This window comes from Oryctolagus cuniculus, chromosome 8 (genome assembly GCF_051225735.1).
Source record: "Oryctolagus cuniculus isolate XC-2025 breed Fujian yellow rabbit chromosome 8, ASM5122573v1, whole genome shotgun sequence".
NCBI classification, from domain to species: domain Eukaryota; kingdom Metazoa; phylum Chordata; class Mammalia; order Lagomorpha; family Leporidae; genus Oryctolagus; species Oryctolagus cuniculus.
Window position 1 is genome coordinate 120,160,859 of NC_142874.1, and position 10,954 is coordinate 120,171,812.

A 10,954-nucleotide genomic window follows, 5' to 3' on the forward strand; every position below is an offset into this window, starting at 1 on the left:
TTGAGGCGTGCAGTAGGTGCTCAATTAGTGCATATTTTCCAATGACTCTATGTTGAATGAATACTTGAATGGTTTCCTTACCCAGGGCTTTGGGTTTTGGTGGGAGGTAGACCGCAGCTGGGGCAATACTATAATTCAGTTGTTCTCCAAGGTGCGGGTGTCACCCTCTTACTCTTTAGAAGCATGTGAGAGGTGTTGTGGGTGCTGTGCATCTGTCACGGCTCCGGCTGCTGTGAGCAGTGCCTCAGTGGTTTGCAGGCTCCTTCAGCTTGGGCCTCTTTCCTTGTAACAAGATACTGACTCTTCCGGCTCCTGCCCCTCCCACATTGCCCCTCCTGCACAGATGAAAGCAATTTTATGCAACTTGAGGTCTGTGCCTGTTACTGGGCTCCTGGGACTTGATTTGGTGGGTCGTGGCCTGCGTTTTAGAAAACAGAAGTAGAATAAGATAGAAGAGAGAGTATTGCAGTAAGTCACGTATTGCCAGTGTGAGTATTGTCTCATAATTTTTGTTTTAGTTACATCGTGCTTGTTTATGTTCTGGGTTATAGGGTTAAGAAATTCTTTTTTTTTTTTTTTTTTTTAATTCTTGTGCTTCTCAGGAAAGTTTGAAAGCCAGGCCCCTGTGTAGGAGCTGAGGGTGGGATGAACAGAGCGCCCTCCACCAATGCTAACGCTTAGGCTTATAAATGAAGGACTGAGACGCCACAGGGAGTGGTGGGGCAGAGCCACAGAGCCCCTGACTGCAGGAGGCGATGTCTGCACGCACATGTGTGACAACAAAAGATGCACGGCCGTCGGTCAGAGTGAAATATGAGCAGTGATGGATGCAAGAGGCAGACCACCGAGGACTGGAGCCTCTGTGTCAGGTGAGAGAAGGACTGTTGTTCCTTGCATGTGCTCTTCTTAAAGCACACAGAGAATATAGCTGTCCTGTCTGCTGAGTGTCTTCCCTTGGTCCTCATGCAACATGATTTCAAAACATGTCACCAGTTTTCTATTTTTCCGGGATGAAAGAGTCCGGCCTTTCATTGGTCTCATCAAATGTCCCTTGGAACAATATTGACTCAGATGATGGCAAATGAAGACATTTCCTGCAAGAAAAGGCCTGTCACTCGTGACATTTAGAACAAGTGTGACTAGCTGGAAATGCCTCTTTCACACTGCCAACATGAAGAACAAATGGATTTAAAAACATATGGGCTTTTCCTGCATTAAATACAGTTAGTGTTTGAATTCAGAAGGCAACTGAATTTCTAGGCTATGAAACACCACAATTAAATTACAGAAAACCAACTACTAGTAGGTTATTACATAAGAATGATGCTAACCATGTCTCTCTTTTCACTTTATTTATAAAACCAGAAGGGAAAAGAACTACCAAAAAATACAAAATCAACAACCAGGAACATTACTAAAGAAGTATCTAGATTAAGCAAAGAATACTAAAAAGGTATTTATGAATGTGAGTATGTTCTTCCAAAAGTCATTACATAAACCCACTTTCTTTTTAAAAATGTGCACAGCGCTTGAGGGAGTGCTTGCATCTCTGGTTTTGCTCAGGTTTCCATCATCATAACCAAGGCTACAGTCAGGCCTCCTTGGCAAGGGTCACAGTCCTGAAACAGCTTTCTCTGGCTTGCTTCTCGTTCCCATCTTAACCTGCTCCCAGACCTCTCTTCTTTCTCAGTTTCTAATCTTTTCCAGTTCTGTCTCATCCCCTAGTCCTGGCTCACAATCACTCCCCTCACGGGGAGGCTATTTGTATTTTTCCATTGCCTCCTGTTCCCTCCGGCTTATGTTTTTCCAGATCTGGTTTATTTCCAGATATTTCTACTGCCTCTTACACTTAGACAGTAGCTGTGGATGGCACTCCTGGAGGGATCACCCTTTTCTCTTGAGTAGAACTTAAGCATAGACAAAGCTAAGCATATTTTTAGTGAGTTTGGGCATTATGAAAAAAATTACATGTAATATGGTGACGGGTTTGTTGCTAGTTGAAGTAAATACTTATAAATAAAAAAGAAATTCTGGGACCTATTTGTTTAGTTTTTTTTTTTTTTTGGTCCTTTTTTTTTTAACTCAATACACCATGGGGTCAGAAAAAAAGATCCAATGAAATGAAAATATGATGAACTATTAAAAATAGAATTTAGTAAGATATTTGTCTACAATATAATAATAGACAAACCCACAATCTTTCTGTGTTCTGGTAAAAAGACCATAAAAATGGAAGGAAAAAGCTGTTCCATGTTTGATGTGACAACAAGATCTACAAAGTACTTAACATTAAAGATAACAAGATACAGGTTCTGTATAAAGACAACAAAGAATTGTTACTGAAAGACATAAAATAAGACTTGAATAAGTGGAAGAACACATTATGTTCTAGGACATAATGGCTTAAAGTCACAAAACATAACTTTTATCAAAATTAATAGATATATGTACAATTCTCAATAAGATTCCAAATAAGTTTTTCTTTTCCTTTTTTCTTTTTTTATTTATATAAGTGAACAAATTTCGTGTATTTCATATTTACAGATTTAAGAGCATAGTGATACTTCCCTCCCGTCCTTTCCTCCCACTTCCACTCCTATCTTCCCTCCTCCTTCTTTTCTTTTTCTTTCTTTTGACTTTTACAATGACATACTTTCAGTTTATTTTGTAATCATGTACTTCTCCCTCAGATAAGTAAAACATTCAACAAATAGTAAGAAGAAAAAAATACTGTTCCTCAACAGAAGAGACAGGGCTGTAAACAATCATCAAACCTCAAAATGTCAATTTCACTCCTACACATAACGTTTTTTGTTCTCTTTTAGTTACCACAGATCAGGGAAAACATAGTATTTGTCTTTTTGGGACTGGCTTATTTCACTATGTATCATGACATCCATTTTGTAGCAAAAGGACAGGATTTAATTCTTTTTGATGGCTGAGTAGTATTCCATAGTGTATAAATACTACATTTTCTTTATCCAGTCATTAGTTGAGAGACTTCTGGGTTGATGCCATATCTTAGCTATTGTGATTTGAGCTGCAATAAACATGAGGGCACAGATAGGTGTTTCATGCAATTTCTTTTTTTTTTTTTTTTTTGCATTTCATTATTTATTTAGATGTTTAAGCTCTCGCACTAAGTTTTTACAAGCTGGTGAACGCTGACAAATTATTCTCCCACAGAACTATAACCACACATTCCCAGACAGTATAAATATATGGTTGAACTAACATTAATACACATCACCATTTTATCAATTACATAATAAAACAAATTATCAAGTATTCAAATATTAAGTTACACAGCTCAAAAGGCATATAAAATATTAGATGTCTGCTCAATTCATTAGCAGAAACCCACTTTTTTTTGCAAGAGGTTGGGAAGGAAAAAAAATCACACTTCAAACAAAAATAAGTTGGTAAACAACTTTTGATAAGTATGGAAAAAATTACAAGAATTTCAGAAATTTTATGATTAAGAATTTTAAGCTACAATAACAAAGCATCTCTACCTCTTAAAAAATATTTACTAAATTAAAGAGCATATTCTACATGTTATGCACAAGACAAAGGCAACATTTTACTAAAAATATTTAATAGCCCCCTCCCATTCTTTTCTCAGGCCCTCCCTGTTAAGCTGCACCTCAGAGTGCAAACGTTAAATTAACTGTAAGGCTTTTTTTGTCTGAAGACATTAAAGACATGTGCTTCTGTACAATGTAGATTTTTCAAAATGGAGGTTTTATATTAACAGCAAAAGATTTATAGAAACATTAAATAATCATAAGACTTGGTAAAAAAAAAATAAATCAATGGTTAAGCAAACCTGATATATACTGGTATGAATGTGGGAGATGTAAACATAAAGTGAGCAGGCAAATAACCATATAGTCCCTAGTTTCAATGTTTGAAATGACTGAAGGAATAAACCACATAAGGTCTAGAGTGTTCATAGTTCCTGGGATTTTAATTCTGTATGACACAAAATATACAAGTATTGTGCTGGGTATTTTGGCACCTAACCTTTCTAAATTTCTTATGTATTGATAAGATTCTGGCATGGGAATAGATTTAAGATACAACTCAATATTGCATGATTTCAGGAAAAGTCAATTGGTACAAATGATAAGCACATTTTAAATACTAAACAGCAACAATCTTTTGCTAAATGTCCAAATAAGTTGGTTATAACCCAAAGATAGAGGTTGCAATTCTGTCAAACTCGTGGCCTGGTAAAACTAATTTTCAATACCCTTTGCCTAATATGTATGACAAATTAGATCCTGTCTCAAGTTCTTCTTCCAAGGAATAGCATTAGGCACCCAGTTTTATTGACTGCAACAGTTGTTTCTATGACCATTGGAGTCTTTGAAGCGCAGCCGCATCTTAGGACGATATTTTTCCAAATACAAAAGTTGTTTGCTGTTAAAAGCTCCACACCGCTTTTGTCTTATGAACTGTACTGCATCTTCATATTTCATTCCACCTTCAATTAATGCTAGGGCGACAAGCACTGGAGCTCTCCCAAGGCCTGCAACATAGTGAACAGCAATACAACAACCAGGTTCTTCACGAAACTTAATTTTTACAAGACTTAACCAGTCGTCAACAATCTGGTTGGACGGTGGTGCACCATCATCAAAAGGCCAATCAAGAACATGGATGCCTTCTTTCTCCACAAGAGTAGTGTCATAAGTTGCTTCACATACTCTTACTATCGTGGTAACTCCATATTTCTTAAGTTCCTCAATAAATTTGTTTAATGTTGCATTGGTTGGATTATGTGTAATAAGAAATCTCATGTTCTTGTACGTGACTTCCACAGGAGCTGGGCGGTTCATTCGGGCCATGTTAATTTACTTAAAAAACACTTAATAGGATTATGAAAGAATTTAAAAAAACTGAATACAGAAATTACACAAAGAAACTGAAGTCTACTTCACTATCTTCCACTTGTGATTCTCAGTGCTTTAAGTATGAAGTTGGGAGTAATGGGAAATGAAATGAACCTCCTAACAAGAAGCAGCAATTCTTCAATCCAGTAATACTGAGGCAATAGAAAGGAAGTGCACTGAGGTTTACCCCATCCAGGTCAGAACTCTTGCAAAATGCTCTGTGGATTTCAATCCAACACTTCTGTGTCCAGGTTAACCACTTTTATGGGGGCTTCTTGGTGGAGTAGTAACGAATCTCTACAGTTCACTTGTCTGCATAGAGGTCGTGCTGTGCCTGGCCGTAGTCTCCACTGCCCTTCAGAAACTCCATAAATGTGTGACCAAGAACACCACAGAACTGAGGAATATGTTTACTCATTGAAGATTGTGGCCTAATCATACAGCCGGTCCCGAGGCGGCGGCGACACAGGCGGCAGCGGCGGATGCAGGGCAGGGGGCGGAGGTGGTCGTCGTGGCAGCGATGCAGGCGGCGGCGGGGGCACCACACTCTACCATGCAGTGAGCGGCTCGGAGGAGAGCTCCGTGTTTCATACAATTTCATTTCATTTGGGTAAACTGCCAGGAGCGGGATGGCTGGATCATATGTAGGTCTGTTCAGACTGCTGAAGAATCTCCATGCTATCTTCCACATTGGCTGTACTAGTTTATCTTTGCTTCCAATAGTGTGTTAGGGTGCCTTTTCCCCCAATATCCTCATCAGAATTTATTGTTTTTTGATGTCTGTGTGAAAGCCGTTCTAACTGGAATGAGGTGAAACCTCAATGAGGTTTTTATTTACATTTCCCTAATGGCTAGCGATCTTGAACATTTTTTCATGTGTCTGTTGGCCATTTGAATGTAATCCTTTTTTTTTTTAATAAAGATTTATTTATTTATTTGAAAGTCAGAATTACACACAGAGAGAAGGAGAGGCAGAGAGAGAGAGTTCTTCCATCTGATGGTTCACTCCCCAATTGGCTGCAATGACTGGAGCTATGCTGATCCGGAGCCAGGAGCCAGGAGCTTCTTCCAAGTCTCCCATGCAGGTGCAGGGGCCAAAGGACTTAGGTCATCTTCTACTGCTTTCCCAGGACATAGCAGACAGCTGGACAGGAAGTGGAGCAGCTGGGACTTGAACCGGTGCTCATATGGGATGCCAGCATTGCAGGCGGTGGCTTTACCTGCTATGCCACAGTACCAGCCTCAAATGTAATCCTTTAAAGAGTTTATTTGTATATTTGAAAGGCAGAATACAGAGAAAGGGAGAGACACAGAGAGAAGTCTCCCTTAATTGGACACAATGGCCAGGGCTGGGCCAGGCTGAATCCAGGAGCCAGGAACTTCTTCTGAGTCTCCCACATGGGTGCAGAGGCCCAAGCATATGAGCTATCTTTTGTTGATTTCCCAGGAGCGTTAACAGGGAGCTGGATTAGAAGTGGAGCAGCTGGCACTTGAACAAGCACCCATATAGGATGATGGTATTGCTAGTGTTGGCTTAAACCATAGCACCACAATACCAGCCCTCTGGGATTTTCTTGTTAGAATTGGGAAAAAATGACCTTAAAGTTTATATGGAAAGATAAATACTTGTGAGTAAAGAAGAAATTTTTTAAAAGAAAACTAGCCAACAGTGACTGCTTCTCAAATAGCAGGACATGCTATGCAGTCACAGTAAGCAAATGGATGGTATTGGCAAAAGAATAGACTCATAGCTTAGAGTAGCTAAAGCAAGAATCAAGACATAGAGCTGAGGACACAGGAAAATATGCAACATTCGCCCAAAATATATCAGCTACATGCTTGTGAGATTCCAGATTGGATTCTAGTTGTGGAAAACTTAAGCACTGTTATTTAGGGAGGAAAAGGATGGGATATTTAATAAACGGAGCGGGTACAACTGGCCTTTTACTTTAAGAAAATAAAATGAAACCTCTCTCACATTTTATATCAACAGGAGTCCCAGTGTCAGAGTATCATTTTTTGTAGAGTTAAGAACATGACTCTCCTATGAATATAAAGTGAATCTAAATCAGAGATCTATTTAACTCAGGAATGAGGGTGTCTGCATAGGGGACAGCCCATTCCAAGAGCATTTGGAGAACCAGGAAGTGTGTAGTTAGTGAAGAAAGGCAGACTGGAGCAAGCTTACTAACTTAGAGACAGACACTGGTCAGTGTCCTTTGAGGAAATAAAACTTGACAAGAGTTATTTTCTCCCTTGGATAGAAATAAGTTGCATCACTATTAGAGAAAAATCTAGAAGTTGACACAGGAAGTTGCAGAGTCTGAATCTTCATCAACTGTAAACAGCAAGTCAAAATGGTCCATGTCCTAGTCTCTAGGGTCAAGAGATTTAAGTAATTCTTTAATGAACCTGTTAGATCGAGCTGTACTGAGACAATGACAGGATATTCAGTTATTCTTTTGTTGTGTTTGTTAAGTTTGTGACAATTTTTCTTAATACCAGATAGATCAACAAATTAAATACAGACAGTAAGGCAATTCTTAAAAAATCTGCAAAAAATGTAAGCAATAACTGTACGCAAATTCTGAGAGTAGGGAGATTTTAAATAAGATTTAATGTTTTCAAGCTGTAAAATAAAAGACAGTTTATATGAAGTTACTAAAAGGGCCTTTTTGTGAAAACAGATGCTAAAAACCAAGTCAATAAATAAAAAATAGATTCGGAAAAGTTTTTATAATATAGGAGATGACCAGAGGGTTAAAGTAAAAAAAAAGAGCTTTCACAGATTGATAAGAAGATAAACACTCGGTGGAAAAATGGGCAAAGAACATTCGGAAGCAATTCAGGAAAGAATAAAGATGCTCAAATTCACTCCAGACCAAGGAAATACAAATTAAAGTGATAGTGAGATAGCCTCATACCTGGCAGAATGTTGGAAATCTGAGGTGCTATCTATTGCTGGTGGGCATAGGAAAAAATATTTTCATCTGCTGCTGATGGAAATGGGAATTGTTATAGTCTTTTGGAAAATAAACTAGAAATGGCTGCTAAAATACAAAATACATATATCCCCAGATCCAGCAAATCTCACTTCTGAGAAATTATCTGTTGGAAGGAAAATCACCAGGCATAAGAGTGGCCAAGGATGTTTATTACAATATTAACTGGGCAAAAACTGGGGAGAAGTGAATGCTTATCAGTAGGGAAATAGTGAATAAATTATAAAATATTCATTCTATGTAAAATTATGGATCAAATAAGCAAAAAAATTGAACCCTTAGCAGTTCACTGGAAGGAATTCCAATGAATTATGTTTGTATGCAAAAGCCAAGATTTTTTTTTTTTTGACAGGCAGAGTGGACAGTGAGAGAGAGAGAGACAGAGAGAAAGGTCTTCCTTTTGCCATTGGTTCACCCTCCAATGGCCACTGTGGCTGGCGCGCTGCGGCCAGCACAATGCACTGATCTGAAGCCAGGAGCCAGGTGCTTCCTCCTGGTCTCTCATGCGGGTGCAGGGCCCAAGCACTTGGGTCATCCTCCACTGCCTTCCCGGGGCCACAGCAGAGAGCTGGACTGGAAGAGGAGTAACCAGGACAGAATCCGGTGCCCCGACCGGGACTAGAACCCTGTGTGCCGATGCCGCAGGTGGAGGATTAGCCTATTGAGCCGTGGCGCTGGCCCAAAAGCCAAGATATTGAAAAGTCTGAAAAATATGATCTAATTTTTATAAAACAACAATGAAATCTCTACCACATATGTCCGTATGTCTACAGCTGTCTGTATATAATTACATAAGCATGAAGAGATACAGAATGATGACTCTCCTAGGGAGTTAAGATGGCTACCAATGAGAGAAGGAGAGAGGGAAAGTGAACTGAACAAAACAGGCAAATGAAGTGTAGAGCACTGCTCTAGAAGCAGCTTAGTATGATCACATCTGTGTGTTGATTAGAGGCTGTGTTTGTGTATAAGCAAAAGGAACATTTGCAAACAGGATTCTGACTCATGCGAGAGAAAGATCTTCACAGAAGAAATATAATTAACGGAGGGGAGGGGCTGGGTGAGCAAAGGCATGGCTGGACTGGAGACGGGAGCTCTGGGGCTTCCTGGGGTGGAATGGGGAGGAGGACCACACTCTCACTCTTGCCTATGTCAGCCTTCTCTCCACCCCAGTAAGGGTGTAGACTGCAGAAACTGGGAGAGCTGAATCTCTTTGCATACATACATCCCTTGATCCAGCAAATTTCACTTCTGAGAAATTGTCTCTTGGAAAGAAAATCACCAAGCATTGAAAAAAAAGAGGTGGGAAATTCAGAGGGAGTCTGGGTGGGTAAGGATTCTGAAATGGAGGAGTCAAGGTTTGGAGAGAGAATGGCTCAGCAGTGTAGCAGAATGGCCAAGGGGCTTTTATGAAAAGATATCTTGAATTGATTCCAAATTGTTTTGCTATGATGAGGCCCCCTGCCTCCACCACACACCTATCTCTATGGAGAGCTGCCAACCTCTAGAAGGAAAGTGGTGGGAGCAGTGGGCTGGATAACCAAGTGGGGTGGTTCAGCGGAGGGCACGGGCTGGGAAGTGTCGGGCACAGGGCACAGAGCATCCAGAGTTGAAAGTTCTCAGGGTGGAGCAGCCTCGTTGTGAGCTGACTGTGTGTGCACCTTAACGAGATGCCTCAGTGCTTGGCTACGGCATGGCTCATTAGGGCTGGGCTCTGCGGAGCAATGCCAGTCCATTCACTCAAAAGGGTGAAGGTCTCTTGGCACGTGTCTGTCCCTCTCACTGAAAAGCTTTAGTGGAAGGAAGAGATTTCGCATGTTTAGAGACAGAACCTTAGCTTCACTGGTAGGTCACTTTACAACAACAGATTCAAATATAAACTTTCTCCGAGAAACTGGCTGACGTTCCAAGAAAATCTCCCCAGTACCTCCTCATTAATTCATTTTGGGTATGACAAAGTTTAGTTTATTGAAACCTGTATTCAAGTATCAGGATTTGGGGTTATTTCCTCCCTGCCCTCTCTCTCCTGTCCTTCATCCTTCCCCTTCCTCCCCCTACCTCTCTCCCCCTCCCTCCCTCTCTGGTCTCACTCCCCTCTCACTCTCTCTTTCTTTCTTTCCTACCTCCTCCCTCCCTCCATTCTTTCCTTTTCTTTCTATCCTGTGCTAGGTATTGTGATAGTTCTGCGATAAACAATGACATGGTTCCTGGGGCCAGTGTTGCGGCTGCTCCGCTTCTGATCCAGTTTCCTGCTAATGGCCTGGGAAAAAGCAGTGGTCCAAGTGCCTGGACCCTTGCCACTCACATGGGAAATGGGAAGAAGCTCCAGGCTTCTGGCTTTGGCCTGGTGCAGGACTGGCCGTTGTGGCCATCTGGGGAGTGAACCAGTGGATGGAAGACTCTCTCTCTCTCTCTCCATCCCTCTTTCTGTAAGTTTGACTTTTAAATAAATAATCTTAAAACACAAAATATTATAGCTCCTGTCTTCACAGAGTTTAAACAAATAGTGAATTACAACTGAGTGAGCACTATGAAGAAGTGCATGGGTCTATGAGAGCTGAGGACAGGGAACGTGGGTGAGGGCCGGGGGCTGAACACTGAGACTGTATTTTGTGAACGTCTCATAAGTCCTCTTCCATTCTACAGACACCCCAGGAAAAGAGGACATAAGACTGGCAAGATGGAGAGGGAGCAGGGGGATTCAACGGGACACATGTAGTGGTGAGGTCTTTGGCCACAGTAAAGCTAAAAGGAGTGGCAGTTTGCCTAGGCCACTCCATGAAAGAAACAGAAGGACTTGTAGTGTCACCAGGATTCAGTTACTCTGCCTTTAGCTGGGCAGAGTGGCCAAGGCCCTCGAGTCTGTGGAAGAGGAATTGAGCTGACGTGGATTACTGAGCACACACCCCCACTGCTGAGCTCTCTCCTGAGGTCATCTCACGGGTTCCTTCCTTCCTCCCTTCCTCCCTTCCTCCCTTCCTCCCTTCCTCCCTTCCTCCCTTCCTCCCTTCCTCCCTTCCTCCCTTCCTCCCTTCCTCCCTTCCTCCCTTCCTC

General features: G+C 41.1%; 1 long non-coding RNA gene and 1 pseudogene across 2 annotated transcripts; both read right to left on the reverse strand.

Annotated features, from left to right (window-relative positions):
* Nucleotides 1-3,080: 3,080 nt before the first annotated feature.
* On the reverse strand, nucleotides 3,081-5,113 carry LOC138843388 (protein tyrosine phosphatase type IVA 1 pseudogene; annotated as a pseudogene). The gene has a single exon (XR_016212062.1). The product of XR_016212062.1 is annotated as a protein tyrosine phosphatase type IVA 1 pseudogene (transcript).
* LOC149125133 (uncharacterized) lies at nucleotides 3,081-5,479 on the reverse strand. Its single transcript, XR_016212063.1, has one exon. It is a non-coding gene; the product is annotated as an uncharacterized LOC149125133 (long non-coding RNA).
* Between the last annotated feature and the right edge of the window lie 5,475 nt (nucleotides 5,480-10,954).